Source organism: Aptenodytes forsteri, unplaced genomic scaffold (genome assembly GCF_000699145.1).
Source record: "Aptenodytes forsteri isolate BGI_AS27 unplaced genomic scaffold, ASM69914v1 Scaffold201, whole genome shotgun sequence".
Taxonomy (NCBI): Eukaryota; Metazoa; Chordata; class Aves; order Sphenisciformes; family Spheniscidae; genus Aptenodytes; species Aptenodytes forsteri.
In genome coordinates this window covers 129,355-150,358 of record NW_008796209.1, presented here as the reverse complement: position 1 = coordinate 150,358, position 21,004 = coordinate 129,355, and the positions used below count along the sequence as shown (strand labels likewise).

The 21,004-nt window shown below is 47.1% G+C and overlaps 1 protein-coding gene across 8 annotated transcripts in view; it reads left to right on the top strand.

Moving 5' to 3' along the window:
- Nucleotides 1–21,004, top strand: part of RUSC2 (RUN and SH3 domain containing 2) — a 63,809-nt gene that overhangs the window by 16,359 nt on the left and 26,446 nt on the right. For 7 of the 8 annotated variants that reach the window (XM_009288210.2, XM_009288209.2, XM_009288211.2 and 4 more), the window contains one exon: nt 9,545–9,650. The exons of the other annotated variant lie outside the window; for it this stretch is intronic. The gene's annotated coding sequence lies outside the window, so the exon portion shown is untranslated. The remainder of the gene's footprint in view (nt 1–9,544; nt 9,651–21,004) is intronic. 8 annotated transcript variants of the gene reach the window in all.

Here is a 21,004-nt window from a genome sequence, read left to right as displayed (position 1 = left end):
CAGCCAAAAGGCTGTTTAATCATGGGCTGACGTGACGTGGAGACCTGAAGTACAGCTGACTGATGATCCAGGACAGCCTGCTGTATTAGATGGCAAGAGGTAAACAAAGAGAAATTTAGGAGGGTTCTCAGCTGTGGTCAAGGATCATCTTCAACAAGACTGAATTAATGAGAAAAAGTCTCTTCACTGTGGTGGATGAAAGGAGTATGAATCCACTGTCTGAAAGCTAAGCATATTGCATTTAGGAAAAAAAACCACTGGAGTATGTTTTTAACAGTCAGGTGGATTAGCTACCGGATCAGCTGGCATGGGATGCTTTTCCACTCTCAGGCTGTACCTGTAGGTTTGCTGTGTCTTTCCAGGAGCTTGTTTCTGTTTCTCCAGAAACGGTTTATTCTGCCTCACAGAATAAACTGCTCTCGGCTTTTAATCCTGCATTAGAGGCTTCCTACTCCTCAGAGTCAAAGAGAAATCATACAAGAGTAAGACCTCCAGAAGCCATATAATTACATCTCCCTAACCCAGGCATAGTGGACTCGGGCTATGCCATTCTTTGTGTTTCTTCATCTCTCTAGAAGATCCCAGTGATTGGGACGTTATCTGCTGCATCCTGCATCATAGCAGTCCAGTCCCTTCCCTCTATTGGTATCTCCTCATGCCATGGCACGCTGGGTTGGCCAAGACCCTAAGATGGGCATTTCTTTGGTGGCAAAGCCAGAATAATAAATTGTTTCCAATGTCTGACACTAAGGGCCTGTGAAAATGAACAGGAATGCATGCCCCTAAATAGATAAAGCAAAGAGCTTCTGAGACAGACAAGACCATGCAAAATATTAAGAAAACCAGTCTTACGTCCTGACTGCTGTGCTTTTTTGGTGGAATAATGAATGGCTAGTTTTATCTGTTATACCTGATGTCTAAGCTAAACTTCCCTGGCTGCCCCTCAGGGAGCCTGTTCCTGTTGTTGAGGATATGGAGAACAGCTTATTCACTTGCCCTTGGCAGCAGCCTTTCATACATTTCAGAACTGCTTTCATGTACCCCTAGTTTTCTACAGAGAACTAGCCCACTTCCTTTGCAATTTACTCCTTTCTGTTTTTCCTTGCTCTCTTTGAACTCTCACCAGTTTGTCCATATAGTCCGTGTCCATGAGGCACGTGCCAGTGTTGGGCAGAGAGGAAGGGTTACTCCACGACTTGCATATGACATGCCTATTCACGCAGCCCTACATACTGTTTGTCTGCTTCAGAGCAAAATGCCACTATTACTCAAGTTCAGCCTGTGATCTACAGTAACCACAGATCCCTTCTGAATGAGCAGGTCACGCACGATGATTCTGGGTGAGGATGTGCAATCTGTGCTGTGTGAGGTGTCGTGGTAATGATTGTAATTTATGTCAATTTGCTGCTTATGTATAGACCTCATCCCTTCAGCTAACAGTATCGGTACTGTAGACGGTACAGATGAAAAGTAGAAAACAACCTCTCCATTTGAGAGCCAGCAGGTTAAATGCACAAGTGGTGGACGGGGTCTCCAGGATTTAGTTACAAGCCTATATTACAGAGGCTTTTTAGCAGAAGTTTTCAGTGGTCCTGTTTCCTCTCCCCTTTGCAGCTTTTCTAGGTGCCTACTGGGATGTGGGTGCTCAGGAGCACAGGCAGGCTCTTGGGTGGCACTGGAGTCCTATGCCCGCCAATATTGTGCTGTAGCATTGCTGCTACTGGGTGGTTTTTGAGCGTACCTTCAATAGTCTCTTTTAATCACAGAGTGCTTTGCAGAAGAACAAGCTGTTTAGACATTGCTTTATTTGCCACTAAAACATAGCCAGCTGGGGCAGGTAACACTGCAGAGCAGGACTGTGTGTCCAGTTTGGGTGGTAAATGGAGAAACTTAGGAAAAAGATCAGTATAAACAACCATAATTAATATCACGTGTCTCTAATAAATCAGCTGGTGGTTATGTGCTCCCCGGGTTTTGTTGCAAAGGTGGGTGGGAGTGTTTGAGAACAGGGAGGTCTGCTGGGGACTGACTGTGGTGAGTTGACAGTTCTCACTGCTTGACTGTTGCTGTTGCCCTGAGCAGTGATGGCAGAGAAGCGTTTCGGCATGCACAGAGGGAGGCGAGTATGGGTTTTCTGCATGAAATCCAAAGCAGTTTTCATACTTACTGTTGCCTTGGAAAACTGGAATATTTATGACTCAGTACTGAAGCAGGAGGGCAGGAGGCTTTTTCCATTCTTGGATGTGGCCTCTCATGTGTCCAACAGTGATGTTTTTCTTCGCTTGCCCCTTCCCTGCCGCATCCCTTCCATTGCAGTCTCTCTGAGCAGAGGCTTGTTTGCAGTGCAGTCACCCTCACTTCGAGTCAGCCAGGCAATGCCCCTGGAGTGGGAAGGGAATGTCACTTTGGTGTACATCACGGGAACCATAAGCAGTCACCTTCCTTGAGCAGTGCGTGCTGTGTACACAGCAATCTGTGGTTGTACTTAGTATGTAGACAGTGAACCATTTCAGGGCTGTGGATTCAGCTCAGCCCTGCAGCTTTTCAGCTGCTTAGTTGGAAATACGTAATTGTTATTTGAGGTCAGAATACAAACCAGTGGATACAGCAGAACTGTGGCTGCCAAATTCACCAGCTCCAATATAGTATGTAATGCAGCAACTTAAGGCTTTCCTCATGGCAGTGGGGAACTAGTAAGTTATGGTGAAACTAATGGTTTAGGTAAATTGTGCTATAGAGGCAATGTTGATCCCATTTTGAAAACTGATTTTAATAGGAGTGAAGCCAGTAACACTTTGATATCCATTGTTACCATGGGCTGCTCAGAACAATTGATTGCCAGATTAGAAGGCATGTCTTTTTTTGTACTACTACCCTTTCTGCTCCTTTTGCCAAGGCTTTAATTGGTGAAAGAGTTTATATTCCCACTTAGTGTATCATCAATGTTAGAGCGAGTACTTTAGGAAGCAGGGTTGCTGTTACAGCTGAGCTCCTGCTTCAGACACTCTGAAATCTCAGGCTGGATCAGTTATGTCCAGGTTTTGCTTTAATTCAAGGTTTTCTGTACAGTTTTATGAGCTTTGTTTATCAGATTGAAGCTGAGACTTCAGGCGTGATTCAGGAGCTGCTCTGTTGTTTCTGTCCTGATTTCCCTCTGCCTAAAGGTGTTCGGCTATTTCTTTGTGCTCTTGCTTGAGCAGTACTAAGTACTAGGACTAAAAGATGGGCACTGGCATTGTAAAATTGGTTCTCCCTTTCCCACAGCCTTCCAAGTGATTCACATCTCTGTGTTGCCCCAGTCTCCTGCGTGTACAGTGTTGACAGCAGCACTTTCCTAGAAAAACAGTACGAACATACTGGAATCCTGGGCTGGAAGGGACTGGAGACAGACAGCTGGTTGTTGGCTGCGTTTGGTTTTCCCGTTGACGTCTCAGTATTGTAGAGGTATGTGGAACTCAGCCTAGCCCCACGGGGAGCCTTGCCAGCAGTAGCCCTATCTGGTAGTTGTGGCTTTTTATGGAGCTTGTGAAAGCCTCTGTTCCTGGGCAGCAAGGCATCAGCCGCTAGCAATAGGAAGGATTCGACCTTAGTACAGGAAGGTGGAAATCAAGATAGTGATTGGGATGAAGGAACCACCTTGTCCAGTGTGATTTTTCCAAAAGTGGTTGCACGTGGTCAGCTAGGGAGGAGGGGGAAGCAGGGCAAGCAGGTATCATATCCTAATAATTTTTTTTCCAGGGCGTTTGCTAAGTCTATTGTATTTTATCTGTTTAGTAAGCTGAAATGGATCTCTCAAGTGCTTGTCCTGCCTCCCCTTGAACCCATGTGGACTTCTTCCATCCATAATACCCTTTGAGAACTAAGAAGCAGTAAACAGACTAGAGGAAGATAACAGGAGTGTTGAAAGAGGAACTACTGGTCTGAAGGGAAGTTGTTAGTAGAGGGTAAGCCTCGAAATGGAAGCTATTCAATAAGTCAAATAATGCTCTGAGCATTAAAAAGTAAGATTTTACTAGTGATGTTTCCTAAAGACACAAAGCTAGGAAGCATCATCAGGGGCAGTTCAGGGTTATTCAGCAGGAAGAGCTTGGATGTCCTTAAGGAATAATACAAATGGGAACTGGATAGTTCAAAATTGCATGGTTGTGTGCATGAGAACAGCTCCAGCTGGGGGATCATTGGGGAAAGTGAGAGAGGCAGGGGAAAACCCAGGGTCTGTCAGTGACGTGCAGGATAATTGTGAGCATCTAGTATGATGAAGCCATGAAAAAGATAAATGTCATCCAACGTGACATGTTGGACAAAATATTTGTAGCAGAGATGGGGAAATTCAGCATATTAAGGCATGGTGAGACCTTGCTTGGAAGACTCTGTACATTTCCAGTCGCTCTCTGAAGGCTGTATGCAAACTGGGCCAGGTCCAGAGAAGGGATATGGGTATGATCAAAGAAATGGAGAGCCTACCTAATGCGAAGTGATTAAAGAACTCAGATGACATAACTTTAAACACAGGCTGGATAAATAAACGCTGACGTTAAAGCTCATTTTTGGAACATGAGTGAATAGGGGTGAGCTGTGCATGGATAAAGATAAGCTGGAAATTTAGAGAATGTTCTTAAACATCAGAGGAATGAATTTGGGGAATTAATTCTGTTAGAAGACAGTTAGCAAGCAACAAGAAATGTCCAATTTTGGGGAAAAAACAGCAACAACTTTCTCTTTTCAAGCCATTTTCTTATTTGGAGGTGTGACTCCTGCCTTGGGTCACTAGCCCTGAAGAAATCAGTACTGCTGTTCTGGGCAGTGGGCAAGGCTCGCTGGGACAGGGTCATCGTGGGGGGCTGGTGAATCCTGCTGTTGCGAACGTGTCTGTGGCCGACGTAACCCCACAGACTCCTGTGCCTCTGCCCGCAGATCCTCTCGGAAGGCAGGCTCAGTGGGGATCGGTTAGCGACCCCCTGGAGAAATGTGAGGACTGAGGGCAGGCATTGCCGCTATGCTAACATGTGCTTTTATCAATCTGCTTGGATTCTTGACCCCTCATTCAAAAGCTCCCATATTTGTTCCCACCGAATAGAAAAGTTGTCAAGCACATGTTTGTAATGATTAGCCTGTATTGATCTCTGTGTGTCTGAGAGAGAGATGTTGTTTGACCTTGAAGGGCAGGGCTTGCAGGGATGGCAAATTATTTTGGTTTTCCTTCCTGAGGATTTTTATAAAGTTTCCAGCATCTCCTGCTTTCCTGTTGGCCTCTGTGTTCTGGTCCCCCTTGCTCTAGTTGAGCAGGACCGTGCTCTTGGTTCAGCTGTGACCAACATCCCTCTCTCCGGCATTGCTGAAACGGCCTCAGTGGTGATGGATAAGGTTGCCGTGTCTTGGGGATTCGGATTTCTGCCACGAGCAATGGGCAAGCAAGGTGGGAAGGCACTGAGCTGCTCCCACCTTGCTCATGAGTGGTCCAGCACATGGGAAAGAGTGAAGATGTCTCTCCTTCCTGTGGCCATGCTACAAATGGGGTCTTGGTGAGCCAGAAGCTGTAGCCTAGGCATGTTCGTGCTGTTTGCACCAGCAGATAGCAAGGCACAGGTTGTCCACTGTGGCAATGAGCTTGCTGTTGCTCATACCACCTTCTGTTTGCTTGAGAGGCATGGACACACTGAAGGTAATGAGGGCTAGGTCAAAATATCCATCCTTTAGGAGGAGGCAGCAGGCAGCTCCCTGTGCAGGGTTATAGCTGTGAGCTGTGGTGGAGAGGCAGCAGCCCTGGGGCTGTCTGGCTGCTGCGAGGGTGGTCAGATTGTGCACCATGCCTGACGGTGAGGGGTGGTTAAAGACCTGTTCCTGCCCGGTGCTTGGTGTCAGAGCTACAGCCCAGGCAGCTGGGTGGAATCTGGGGCTGAGCTGTTTCCAGTTCACAGATCACCGGAGCAGATTTGCAGTGAATAGGTGGGAGGCTTGGGTTGCTGGTGGATGATTTTGCTGTACAACTGCAGTAAAAGTGGAAAGGTTTCTTCGTTCTTGTATGTGGGGGCGTGCTTACCTTAGCAGCCAATTCCTGCATGGTACGTGAAGGAAGGAGCCCGAGGCCAAGACAAAAATGTGTTGGGCTTTTTTCTACCTAGATGATCTATTTGCGTCCTGGTTGTTGTCAGCAAGCGCTGTTGTACACACACGGCTCGTGTCCAGTGTGAGTGCAGCACATGGGGCTCCCCTGAAGTGGTGAGCTCTGCTGCAGCCCAGCACGGGGAACAGGATGCGCCTCCTTACTGGAATTCATGGGTGGAAGAATGTGTTGTGCATTGAGTTCTCACACCCTTGGAGCAAGGGGGAAGGAGGCGAGATGGCAAAAACCCTGCCCGACACCCAGGATGCCTGTGAGTAATGAGACTGACATTACTTGATAAGCAATTATCTCCTGCGAAGCTGCACCCCGCAGTGCTGGGGAGTGTGGGAAGCATCTATCCCTACCTCTCCATGCCACGCATGACAGGGACCCCTGTTACTGTAGGGGCAGGCATGTTCTGGCACCTCCATCTCCCTCACCTTGCTTCTCTAAGGAGCGCAGTCACCAGCCTGCAGTATCGCTGCTCCCCTCCTTGCATGAGACTGTGGAGTCAGCCATGCTCCCCTTCTCGCACCGACTCATCTCTGTGATCAAAGAGAAGTCATCTCCTAGAAGACAGTCCCCAAGAAAGAGCTTTCTTCTTCCCCATTAGCGCCTGTAATCTCTTACTTACCTACGAAGCTTTGGGACAGCACATCAGTTTTTTCCGCTGTTGCTAAGAGGGGCAGATCCTGGGAGGGAGATGCAGCAAAGGTGTGCTTGCTGCAGAGGTGCAAGGCCACGTGAGCTTGGGGTGGGAGGAACATGCTGAATGTCTTTTGGGGAGGAGGATACAAATGTTTATGTTGGGAACAGATATGTAAATGGGAGTGTTTCTCAGGGAGCCCCTTTTCTGCTGCATTGCTCTGTCTGATTTTTAACAAAACAGCCCCCTGACTCCATCTGCTCTGGTGTGCGTGTCTGCTACACAAGGCAGGCATTGCTGCTGTCAGTGAATTGGTTAATGCCAGTGTCCTGTGGCAGGGACAGGGTTGCAGGCAAGCACTCAGCCTGCCAGCATTTATACCTCCTGGCGTCAGCATTGGCAATGCTCGTGGAGGACTGGGGAGGGCACCGAAATAGTTTCCATTCTTCTCTCTCCTGTGGGAACGAGTCTCCTGGGTAACAAACGCTCCTTGTTCTGCACAGAGCTCCACAGCTGAGACTCTCTGTCTCCTTCCTCACTGCTGCTCCCCGACTGTCCCAGCTGAAGAGGCCAGAGAAGTCTGCTTGAGCCTGCTTTAATTAATGCTGACAATACAATGGGACTGGCCATATGGGGGTCTAGGGGCTGCAGGCTAATGGGAGTACAGTAAATAGTCTCATTTACTGCTGCTTGGGTGGAGCAGAGCCCGCCAGGACTAGCTCTCTGCTTGCTGTGATGGCCAGGCGTGGAGGTACGTCCCTCGCTCCTGCGTCCTCCCTGGGGCTTGTCCCTGCTGCTTGAACGGGACAAGGTGGTGATGCGGGTCCCAAGCATGCAAGGAAAGGCAAGCGGTGGGCTGGGGAGTGTGAAGTACCACAGATGGGGCAGATGCATTGGCCTCTCGGGAAGGACCTGCGGAGCCTGAGCTTTGGGATGGGCTGAGGGATTGTTCCCAGTGTTTCAGAGGTGAGTAGCAGAGCCGCATCTGTGATGCTGGCACCAGTGCATTGCGAACGGGCTGCACAGCCCAGAGCCAGCCCAAGGCCCTTTCTCTTGTCTCGCTGGAAGGGTCTCTCTGCATCGGGGGGAGTCCTGCACTCCTGCCTCTGGAGCCCTTTGTGGGAGCCACCCACCAAGCCACTGGCTTTTCAGTCAGAAATCTCATTTGAATGTTACCTGAAGAGATATTTGAAAGGTTTCTAGTAGTCTGGGGTCTGAGAGAATTGGCAGCCGCTTCCAGTAATGAGTCTAACATTTTTCTGGCATAGCTTTTTATGTTGGCCTCTCCAGAGGCAGAAGCTTCTGCAAAGTCTTGTATTGTCCGGGCTGTTGTATTTGTTTTATTTGGTTGCTGCTTTGGGTGCATCATGGCAGAGAGCAAAAAGTACTCAGGCATATGACAGTTCTTCATTTCTTTGAACTGTGTGTCTGTGTGACATTTTTACCTCTTCTCTGACTTACCTGCTTCCCTCAGTTTAGGAGATGGGGTTTGGTTCGGGCTCATTGGGGTTGCTTTTTTCCAATGTGGACACTCCGTTTTCTGAGCTCTGCTTGGCTCAGCGCAGGGTGGTGGCTGTAGGAGTGGGGCTAAATGGCAAAGTGCAGTAATGTGAGTGGTCCTTCCAGGATGGATGTCTCAGGGCAGCTGCTCCAGCGCTAGAAACGTCCCTCCTGGCACAGCCTGGAGCACAGCTGAGTTTCTGGGGTGTGTGGTCATGCCCAGACTGTGGTAGAAAAACAAAAGTAGCCACATGAGTCCCTTGGTGAAGCTACCTGTGCCCTGTCAGGAACTGCACTGACTTGCCTATGGAGCAGGTTGCAGCTGCTTCTGGTAAAAGGGGGTGATGGCAAAATCCTTTCATATGGCCCCAGGATAGCAAGAGAGCCTGGGCTTTTGCAGGTGGTGATCCCTTGTTTCAGGAAGGAAGATCTGCCGTGGATTGCTATGCAGAGGTGCCAGGATTTAGCCCAGGTTACGGGCAGCACTTTAATCACAAGCTGTAGTTAATAGTTGCTGGGATCTTGATTTGAGATTCCCTGTGACAGCAGGGATTTCAGCCATCCTGTCCCTGCAGGTGTGTTTGGCACCGGGGGAAGTGCTGGTGGTTGCATCCTGCTCCACGGGTGGCTGTGTTTCAGGGATGCTGTGTAGATATTGTTGGTGAAGCTCTTTAGGACAAGGCACTGCAGAAACGTAAAAGAAGCTTCAAGAAGCTTCTTGTAGTCTTCCTGATCTCTCAGTAATAAGTCCTCCCATCCTCCTCCTGTGCGTTGCTTTGCAGACTAGCATTTTATCTCCAAGGGCTCTGGCTGCCATTATCAACGGTAGGAACACAGCACTCCGGTTCCTTTTGCTTTCCTTTGCAAAGCCAGGAGATAAGATCAGGCAGCTTGCAACCATGCAACATCTGAAACCCAAGCTCATCACAGAATAAGGTGCTGCAGCTCTATTTTATGGCATAAGCTTTAGTCTTTTTATTTCTCCTTATGCTATCTTCCTGATTTCCCAATTCCTGTAAGAATCAATCCTCCATCTTCCAGCTCGACTTATCTCCCCTGCTCTCCTTCTGTGCTCCCTCCCATCCCCTGCCTTGTCTGAGGTCCCACAGGGACTGATTGCAAGCCGGAGCGGCGGTGCTGTGGGCATGCTTGCTCCTTCACACGCAGCAACGTCACAGCAGCAGCAGCAGCAGTAGCATTGGAGATGTGATTGCGCAGACCCTCTGCATTGCCACGGATGCAGCTGTGGAAAAAAAAAAATTTAAAAAAAATTTTTACTCTTGTGTTTCCCACAGCATCCTGGTGAGAGAGCACAGAGCCTGCTGGAATCCGAGTGCTCAGCAGTGCCGGAGCAGAGCGTGTCCAGTGAGGGGAGACGGGGAACGGAGGATCTGTGGAAAGGTGAGATGCAGAAATGATCGGGGTGGGCGTTAGTCATACTGATGGTTTTCAGGCCATTCGTTGTCCTGCAAAGTGGCCGGTTTGTTTTTGTAGAGATTGCCAGCTACCCGATGAAGCTGAAAAGATTTTAGGATTGTTTTGTCGCTTCAGAGGCTGCATTGCTTTGGAGCTGCTGTGATTATAATGGATGTAAGCGAGTGAGGAGGCTGGTATTGCTGTGCAGAATGTGTGTTTGTCCATTGTAGCTATGAAATAGCAGTTGTCATGTCCGGGGCTGGTTGTGCAGAGGCGAGCTGTGCTTCGCCCCAACAATGCCGTCGCACAGCTCTCCATTGTGCCTGCCATGACAGCCAAGCCCACACGGATTGTTTTGGTCCCACCAGCTACCATGCTCTCTGCATCCCTGGCGGTGATGCTGCTGTGCAGCTCAAAAGCTGTTTTGACAGACAGCGCTTCCATGAAAAGCCAGAAACAAAGGACGCAGACAGAGGAAAGTTTTTTTCTTTTTTTCTTTTTTTCTTTTTTTCTTTTTTTCTTTTTTTCTTTTTTTCTTTTTTTCTTTTTTTCTTTTTTTCTTTTTTTCTTTTTTTCTTTTTTTCCTTCTTTCTTTTTTTTTTTTTTTTCCTAAATACTGGTAAATCAATTGCTCAAAAGGCATTAGAGTAAAATATTGTGGCAGGTAAAACCTCACTCTTCTGCTAAGAGACACATGGGCTCTGTGCAGGCTGGAGTCTTTGTGTTGCCCAGGGTGTGTCTGTGCTGGCTGTGTAAATGGATGCTTTCTCCCTGCCTCTTTTTACAGATCGGATGCGAAAGGTTATCTAGGAATGGAGGCATTACTATTTTTAATTACTGAAATGAGGGGTCTAGGCTGGGTACCAGTTACTAGAGCTTAATTACATGGTCTTGTCATAGCCAAATCCCTCTTTTCCCTCCCTGCCTTCCTTCTTCTTCCCTCCCCCACCCTCTGCACAAATCCTTCCATCAAATTGCCTCTGCAAACACGAAGGGAGAAGGGGTTGAACAAAGAGAAGGGTATATGTGGGATAGGGGTACAGATGCCGGAGAGGCAATGTTCAGGACGACAGTCAGTGAGAACAATAAGGCAAAGGTATAAAGGAATGAGATTTCCGTATGTGTGGTACAGTGATGTGGCTGTAGGGGTATACATGGGAATGTAGTAACAAAAGGGGATAAGCAAATAGCAGATGCAATCTTTTGGGGTTATGGAAGATGCTGACCATGTGGGGCTGCAATTGCAGGTGTTTTGGGGGAATGTGGTGTTAATGGGAGTTACATTAGCATTGGCTGTTGAGGAACAGATCATACGGGGACTGGATTGATGGGTGTCGTAAAGGTGTATGGAGTATGGGGGAAGTAGAGATCTGCTTTTTTACCTCCAAACACCTACAGCCTCATATACCGGTGTTGCTAAAGAGCGAGCTTGGCAGGTCTAGCCTATTCACAAAAACTTTCTGCAGTTTTCCAGTGACTCAAGAATAATTCAGATAAAGCATCTTTAGGCCTGTCAGGAGCAAACAGGATGGTAGGAAAAATGTAGATAAAACGGTAAATGTTTGGCAGAGCTGTAGAGGAACCGTGGAGCAGAAGAGGCAGGTGTGAGGGGCATTGCAGAGCTGGAGGAACAGGGGGTTGTGGGTCAGAGACCAGCGGTAGAGGGCATGGGGGAGGAAATTCAGGGATGTCATTGTCAGGGAATGTAAATGTGTTGTTTGTACTGTCATTCCCCAGCCTCTCACTGTGTTCTCTGAGATGGTCAGTGCTGTGTGCAGCCCCAAGGGGTTTGTGGAGGTAGGAGCGATCCTCAGCACAGCCTGCAGCAGTTTTCTGAAGGAACCATTTTGCTGCTGCAGGTTCTTAGTTGGTTGTTCCCTCTCCATCCTGATGGAGTGGCAAGGCTCTCTGGCCTTTACACCCAGTGAAGAAGATAAACCCAGAGTTTCAGTGCAGGGTGCCAGGTGGGAAGGAGAGGGCGTCTAGCAAAACCACGGAGCAGAGTGCATTCTGCTCGCAGCTCTGTGACAGTGTCCTGGAAGCACCATAGGGCTTCCTGAACTGCAGCTCCCTATCTTGCCCTGGGACGTGGGAGCCCTCTCGGTGTCTCCAGGTCTCTGTCCCATTCAGCCCGATGGGAGCAGGGAGCGGGATTTGCTCCTATAGGTGTGTACCAGACTGCGTTTGTGGTGCTGCTGCAGAACAGGCTCCTGCAGGAGCTTGGTGGTGGGTAACAACAGCACGTGTGTGTTTGTAGGTGCATTGTGGGCTGGAGGACAGGACATGCAACAGGACATACCTATGCAGGATACACATACTTGTGTCGGGGTGTGGAAGAAAAATTGTGTATAGTTTGTGTGTACGATTCTTGCCTAAAGGAATAAAAAGAAGGTGATGCAGCCTCCTTTGCTGTGTGGGACGGGAACGCTCCCCAGGACATACAGGCTGTGCCTAGCTAGTAGGTGCCACTCTTACAAGAGCATCTGTTAAGCAGTGAGAGTGCACAGATAATCTCTGCCTTGAGATGCTTAAAAGATGGGCAAGAGCTTCTGGTTACTGGAGCTGACCAAAATCATTCACAGGAAGGAGATATAATTGCTGCTGTGTGTCTTCCTCGCTGCACTGATGCAGAATGCTGGAGCTAAAATGCAGCTGGCTTTCTGGATCCAAGGGACCTGGACCTGCATTGCAGAAAGTGCAGGTAGCCCAGGAGAATATGCTGTGGACTTGGGAATGCCCTGCCCACGGCTCCATTGCCGCCTCTCAGGTGTCTGAGGATGTGATAGCAAACAAAAAATTAGTTCTCTGTCCCAGAGATCTTCATTTTCTTTCAGTCTGATGCTCCTGGTGAGTCAAGATCTCATGCTGGTATTATTCCTGATAGCCAGACAGTAGCCCACCTTTTGCAAACCCATGTTGTGCTTTGCCCCAGTTTTCATTTATTTCCCAGTCTTACTATTATTTTCCAATGTTTTCTGAAAGCCTTATGTAGTACTAAGGGCAGGTTGATAAATCTAATGTGGGAAATCACTTTCCTTTGTCTTTCGAAACAGGTGCAGACTTCACCTTTATTATTTGCCAGCCACACAGCTTCCCCTCCTTCCTCTCTTTCCTCACAGGTATTTTTATCAAAAGCCATGTTGCCAGCTGCGATCATGCAACTATTCTTTCGTTGTTCTGATATCAAGATATTCTTGATCCCTCTGACTTGAGTGCATTAACCTTCTTGAATTTGTTTCCACTTCAAAAGCTCATTTCCTTTTCTGCACCCTCCTTCCTCTGTATTATCTAACCTGTCGTCGCCACAGCTTCAATATTACTCTTCTTGCCAAAACAGCACCAAAGATGCTGTTTTACTTACCTCTAATATCCTTGGTGTGGTTATTCATTCAGGTTGGTCAGGAGCCCTGCTCTTCTAATTTCCTCACCTTGCTTGGTGATTCCAGATGGTTTTTTTTCACTTAGATGTACATTCAAAGTCTTTTCTGCAGTACGTCTCCAAGCTCTTTGTTCTTTTTGGCTTTGTAACTGTTCTCCCTGATACGCCAGAGATCTGCTCTTTAAAAATTAAAAAGGTTTAATTACAGAGCTATTTGCTTTTTACCCTTCTGTTTAATATAAACTGGGTCAACTTGAGATATGCAGACCAAAGCCACTTCTATGGTCATAGATGCTGGGTGATACCTTATCTCAGTAGGCACAGTTCTGATGATTAAACCCAAGAAAAGCAAACCAAAACTGAGAGATGCGGAGATCTGTGCCGGGGGGTTGAGAGGTGGAGGATTGGAGGTGGAGGTGCCTCCCTGTCAGCTGTGGAATTGCAGGGCAGTACTGGATGAGAAGGTTTTGTCCCCATGTTTGATGGAAGCCATTGCAGTCCAACCGGTAGTGGGAAATCTCACTTGTCTGCTACCTGTGCTGCTTCGTGGGAAGAGTCCTGATGTGGATAAAGTGCTTCTGGCAGTCCAGTCTGTAAGTCCAAAAGAGCCAAAAGTCCACCCCCTTCCAGAGCTATGTGAAAGGCTGCAGGATAAGGCTTGAAGGAGCTGAGGGAGCTTGGCTGGCAGGGGGTGAAATCCATAGCAATGATCAATGACAATTGTGTTGGTAACTAGCCTTAGCAGGGATTTGTTGGGTTATCTGCTGAGCAGGTTCGATGCATGCCCTAGCACTCATCTGAAAGCTGGTTACTCTCCAAAGAGAAAGAAACAGGCTGTCAAAATGGCTCTAGTCCCTGATTCTGCTCCAGTTTTCTCTCTTGATGAAAATGATTTTAATGTTCATTTTCTGAAAGAAGTGGATCAAAGCAGGGACATACCTGTTAAGATGAGCGCAAGAGCAAGCACGTCCACAAACTCTTCCTCTCCCCACCGCAGTCGTGTTGCAGCCTCAGGGTCATGTAGACAATGTTTTTTTGTTTCCTACTGGGCTGCTGGTGGTTATATCGGAGGCAGAGCTATAATGTAGGTGAGTGGCCATAATGTAGGTGATGGCAGCTTCTGGCTGAGGCTCACCCCCTGAGTTTGCTGGGAGAGAGACTGTGTGTTGGCCTTTGTGCAGTGCTGAGGGTGTGGGGCTGGCAGTACCTTTGAGTGATAAGTAATAAATATTTGAGTGATAGCAGCAATGGTTTGTACTGACACTTGGCATGTGATGGGGAACTGGAACAACCACCAAACCTGCTCTCTGCTCCAGCGCAAGATGTTCCCTGGAAGCAGGGACCATGTGTCACTGCCCTGTTGTGCTTTTTGGGCCAGTAGCACAGATATCAGAGTGATAAGAGCTAGCAGTTCCTTCTGGCAAGAGGGGATTTTCTCCTCTGGGAGTTACAGGACAAAAACCCAGAGCCTGTAGGGAAGACCTTAGCAAATATACAGCAGATTTTAACCGGATACTTCCTGGGGACCCACTGTCACCTCTGTGACTAGACTGTGCTCTGTTCTTGAAGGGTGGGACACATGGACAAGAGATGGGTACTGGACTGGGAGAGTCTGTCTTTCTTGTGGTTCCCAGATGTACAAGAGACTCACCTGAGCGTCTGTGGCTCTGGCAAACACTCAGGAGCTCTCTTGCATACCGGTGCCAGAAAAAAACCCACATACAGTTGCAGGAAAATGAGTTTTTCACGAGAATTCAAGTTGTGATGTGAGGTTTGAGCTGATGAGTTGCTTGACTGTGATGCAGTCAACCCTGTGGAAAATCTGTGCTCCTGAGTGTTGGCTAACACAGACCCAGTTCAGCACCAATTAGATCATCTCTCTCAGCTTCTTCTGACCCTCAAGGAACGAGCTCTTCAGGTGTTATCTTTAAGGGAGCAGAGAGTCCTTGCTCCATACATAGTTAGACTAATCTCATCGGTTTGTTTTAACTCCAGAACTGCTCCTTATTCTTTGTAAACTGGCACCAGCTGCCACTACTTCTGGAGAAGTCTGACTTAAATGCTTTCAGTCGGCAGGCTCTTCTCTGTTCTGCTCTGCCTGCAATGGTGCAGAAGCAACCGCATGCTTAGTTAGCCTCCTTTCGCCAAGTAGGTCCAATTCACCTGAATTGTTTACCAGGCCACCTTCTTTTGGTCCCTCTCTGGGGTTCCCATGGCAAAGAGCAGGGACGTGTGCCTCATGCTGCATTGTCGTGTGTCTTCCATGTAGCTCAGATAGCATAGCTGTCCTCACATATGTCCTTCTCAGCAGGGAGAATGACCTGTCTGGACCATTGTGCCAGTGCAATTTACTGTTCTTAATAGTGAGGCTAGTTCCAGAGCCTGCTTACATGGCATTTTTCCCTGTAGTCCAACCCTCAGACCTTTCCCATATAACTCGGGTTATAGAGTCATAAGCCCATATATGAGAAGATCCAGTAGGAGGTATAAATAATTCATATCTCTGGTCCCAAGATACTGTTGGCCCACACAGCGTATCTTCCCTGCCTTTGCCTAATTCACTCTAATGATCGATACCTGGAGTGACACATCTGCCCTGGGGTTTGGCTTACTCTGGTTGACCTCTCCTTCACCACTTGTTAGTATGTGAGTAGTTGTAGTCACTTCTAAGGGATTTCTTGCCTGGATGTGGCTTATCATGAGCAGTGATTGTAGCTTGACCCTTCAGAAGAACAGCAAGGGGATTTCAGCAAGTGGATTTCAGGAAGCATCTGCACTTAGCCGTTTTCTATTGTTCTCTCTTGTCCACAGTCAGTGACATCTAACTTAACCTACTGCTGAGATTTATCTCCAGCTGCACATCATAGTGCTTGAAATGGCCATTGAGGAGATCATCTTCCTTACCCAGATGTCTCCTCCTGCTTTCAGCTCCATGTCATATGCCTCATTTTCATTTCTGCAGACACTTGCTATTTATAATTATTGTATTTATAAAGCACTCTGAAGGTGGTGACGACTTATTACAGTAAGCCTGACAGCCTTTTCGTTCCCATGTGCTTCCCTTCCCTGTTTCCTCTTAGACTGTTTTGGGGGAGGACTGAGTCAGAGGAAGGGTGGGGCGGCATGGAGCACAGGGGGACCTCGAACATGCCTGGAGGTCTCTAGACCCTAGTATAGTAGGGCTAGCCAGTTCATGGCACAATAACAGAGGAGGAGAGGACAGGAGCTGCCAGAAACAGGTATGTCCCAGCACTGACAAGCAATGGCATGAGGGTGGTTAATGCACAAAGGTGGGAACGCTGTAGTCACACGTCATTCAGTTTATGTTTGACCATATCTTGTTGAGACACTGATAGTAGTCATTGACCCATTGGGGTTTCTGTTCTCTGTGCTTCTGTTGGTGACTTCGCACAAGCTTTAGAGACCCCAAAGAATGTCTCCATCCTGTAACCCTGACCTCTCCCAGGCTTTGTGCTGCTGATATGATTTGGTACTGCATGGTGGAGAAACACCCCAATCTGAAGCAATGCATTTGTATTTGTCCTGGAGGCACTGAGAGGTGATTCCCCTCTGTACCAGAGCATGTTCGACAGCCAGTATTTTGGTCTACTGCCTTGTTGTCTGCTTTCGCCTTGGCATGAGTTGAGGTTGAAAAGAAAAACCACAACAACCTCTTGGCCTGCCCATCAAAACAAAAGGGGAATCTTCTTTCATGGAGGCAAGCCACCAGACCTCACTGATTTAATGAGGCAAATTCACCAGGGAAAACATCCTTCAGCCCAGACCTTAGTCAGACATTGAGGACCTTCTTATCTCTTGGGGGACCACGAAGAGAATTTGCGTGGCAACATAGAAAACCTCTCCCCACACACATACGCCAAGAATTTGTGCAACTTGAGGGAGTACGTCCCCCCAAAACCAAACTCCACAGACAGCAAAAAGAAACTCCTCTCCTCAGAGAACAGATATGTGAGAAAAATCCCCTGGTTTCTTCTAGGCTAGTCTTGTTGCAAACCTTGAGTTTTTGAGCTTGATGCTATGTTATGTAAATGTGTGTAACAGAGGATAGTCACAAAAGTACACTTTATAAGGTTCCAAATCATTAAACTGATTAAATTTATTAAATTGATTCCAACTCATTAAACTCATGTCATTAAACTGCAAAAAGTACCTGGATGTCACCCTGGTTATAAGGAACTTTACTTGGTGAACATCTACATATGAATGTTAGGGTACATAAGAAATGGTATAGAAGATTATGGTACAGAGTCTTCTCATGTTGATACAGAAAGCAAGGGACATCCCACTGCTGATTGGGAAACTGTGTGCAATTAGTCACCCCAGCTCAGAAGCATGACTGCAGAGTTGGAGGGAACCGAGAAACTGCCCAGAAAACTGCACAAAGTCCTGGAAAACTCTCATAAGAGGAGAGACTGAAGAAATGGGAATTATTTGTGTTAAATGGGAAACTGTAGGGTTCATGATATGAAATAATGAACAGTCTAGAGAAAGATGATAATGATTTATGTGCTGCCCTGCTTGTAACATGGAAGTATTCCAGGAAATTAAGGAGGATTATTTGAAACTGATAATAGGAATAATTTTCACATACTGTGATTAATTACTCCACGAATCTTGCTGTCAAACTTCAGAGCCCAGGAGTATTCCCAAATGGCTTGGCATTTGTGTGAATAAGTCTACCCAGTGTATTTATAGTACATGTTCAGAAGTTGCAGAGTTTTGAAACCTCCTGGTTGAGTTGAGGCCCATCTCAGTGCAAGGGCTTAGGAGAGGTAAATTCTTCCTCACCACTTGTTGCAGGTACTTACTCTTTTCTCTGAGACACCTTGTACAGAAAGGACACAACAGCTTCAGGAAAGGAGGTGTCCAAATGTGAACGTGTCCTAACTGGGAAGATCTGGGAGCGTACAGTCTTAAGGTGTCTGCTCAGGTCTCTCAAACACACTTGAAGTGATTAGAAGCAGAGTGGTCATCCCTCCGGTAGTCTTGGTGTGTCCCTGTTACTCTGACCTGCTCTTCCAGTGCAGAGCCAAGGATCGTCCCCGTTTGCCCTCGCTTTTTCTCCTAGGGAATAGGTCTGTGCACCCTCTGCAGCCCAGCAAGGCTTTCCTCAGCAGAAGACCTTGGTTAATCCAGGGTTATCAGATTTAGTTAGTTAGACCCTTAATACTCTGTTGAGCCCAGTCATTCCAAGCCTAATTAGCACATGAGCTGTCTTACGGAGCGATATCCTAAAATAAACTGTCCCGAATAGAGCTTTATAAGCTGAGTTTGGTTTGGGTTGCCAGCCCCTGCAAGGGGTAAGTTTTTCCTCTCAGAAGAAAAGTATGTGTAATCATTAGGAGTGCCTGGTCTGCTTCATAAGTATTTTATTAAGGTTCTGGCTTGCCTTTTGTTAGTTCTGTTGCATGGAAAATATTCTGTTACGTAAATTGATGCTGCAGTTTCATCCAGATCCTCTGAGTTCTGCCTTGCCGCTGGCCATGCGAACATACAAACACACCCACAAATCAGGAGGACACTTGGAGAGAGGTTGGTGACTGGACCAAGGATCTGGGAATACTCTTGTATGTGAACAGAATGAAAAGCTTGGGAATGCTCAGAGGGGTGGCAAATGTAGTAGAAAATATGATACTCTCCCTGCCCTAGCCCAGGGACAAGCAATGAAGTTAAATGCCTGTATGTTCAAAAGGACTGACAGATAACTACTACTGCGCTGTGTAATTTGGTGTGGAACTCACTGGTTCAGGAAGTTACAAGCCCTAAAAGTTGCAAGAATTCAGAAAAAAAAGGGGACACTATAAGGGATGTCAAGAATATATAGCACTGTGATTGTATAGGCTCCTAACTTTCTATGGGCGGGTTATGAAACCCACTTCTAGACGTAAACTGTTCCCACCTGGGAGGCTGCCTGTGACTGGAGGGGAGAATGGAGCAGGCGGTCGCTCATTTGCCCACTTTGGGGTTATTACACCTCGTGCAGAGCATCTGAACTCTGCTGGCAAAGGTGGAGGACGGGGCTTCACCCCTCTGATTCAGCCCACAGACGTCTGTGTTCCTGTGCTGAAATCAAAACTTCCCTGTAGCAGTTGATCCATGAAGATTAAATATGTTCATCTGTCCGTCACATCTTTCTCCTCCCTCTATTTCTGAGATAGTGGCAACAGTTGCCCTTGATTTTTGTCTTTCTTGAGAAAAGCATTCTTGATAGACTTGTTTTGGCCAGGGAGGTCGTATCAAGACCTGCTGTGGAGTTCAAAGAGTGTTTTCTAATCTTGCACAGTCTTGCTATGGTCCAAGGATTTGTTCCCAGTTCAGAAGCTTCTTGTCCCATTATCTTGGGAATCATTCTGCTTTTTTTTTCCACCCACCCTGAATTCTGCTGAAATGAGATTCAGACAGCACTTGGACTTGATTACAGAGGACCTGTTTGTTCAGGGACCTGGCCAAAAAAGGGTCAAGAAATGCACAGTCTTAACAGTAATCAGGCAAATTCCCTTTTCAAACCTGTGTACTACGAGGTCTTTTCCTCCAGCTGCCTTCAAGGGATTGCAAAATCCAGCCTGTGGTCTAAAAGCAGTTGGATATCAGCAGCAAAAGTGTATGTGGTCCTGATGTCCTTCAGAGGGCAGGATAAATTTGATGCATTAGTCTCATCAGATGCTGCCTTTATTGGGCTGTTACTCAGCCTTTTTGCTTTGTAGCATGCTATCATCCCCCAGTCAGGGTGCTGCCAGCCTCCAGATCATTGAATTGCTTATTGCATATTCCTGCTTTGGAAAGACAGAAAATTTTTTCCTGTGTAACCATTTATTGCTTCTGGCCTTGGCAGAACTACCTAGAGCTAGGAAGGGTTAAAGTTTCCTGCAGTCTTAGCTGGAGTCAGCTGTTGGACATAGCTGCTGTTTGAAAAACCATTTAGATGTGCACTGTGAAGGGGAACATCTAATAAAACCAGGCTGCTGCTGGGATGTTTTCTGTTTGTGCTTGATTTTGGAGCTCCTGATCTGGTTGCACACAGCGTGTATTAAATTCCGTGTAGGATTGCATCATTTAAAAATAATACAGCTCTGCAGATGCAGGCATTCTGGCTGTCTGACAGAACTGATGCCCATCACTGCTAGGTAATGCCATACCTGCATTGCTTCTCCTATTCACTGGGACGTGGCTACCTAGTCCTGGTAGCAAACCATTGCACCACTGCTGTGTTCAAGTCTGAAAATAATCCTGCTGGGGCTTTTTGACATCTCTAGCTGCTTCATTTACAGTGGCTTGTGGGATGATACTTCACGTATTTCAAGAACTTGGCCCTGCTGTGGTTTTACTTCACTCTCCTGTAGCCACCTTTGCTGCCTGTTCTGCTTTTGCTATGTTGCCACACAGGGTTGTACATCTGTAATCTGCCATCCCAGAAATCTTTGGTTTTTACTTGGTAGTGAGTGATTCCTACATACGTGGAGCTCTGGGCTGAATAGACAGTAAACACGATTTTACAGCCTCTTTAACTGAGTTATCTTAAAACTGAGTTCCTTATTTGTTGGGCTTTCTCCAGTGATCACTGATGCTTTTGCCTTGCAGGGAGGGTTCAGGATTGTTTTGCAGCTGTGATTCCTGCAAGGGGTTGTCTGGACAGAAGTGCAATGCCAGTTTTAATCTGGAAGCAATAGTGAAGATAAAGGAAGCAATAGTGAAGATATGCAGCCGTGGAGTGGCTGGAGTCTGTATGGGTGTGCTGACCTGTACGGCAGTGAGATCTTATTCACTGTGAAGACAGACCTTTGTCCCTTTCAGGGCTTAGCTCATAGAATCATAGAATCATTAAGGTTGGAAAAGACCTCTAAGATCATCGAGTCCAACCGTCGACCCAACACCACCATGCCCACTAAACCATGTCCCTAAGTGCCTCATCTACACGTCTTTTAAATACTTCCAGGGATGG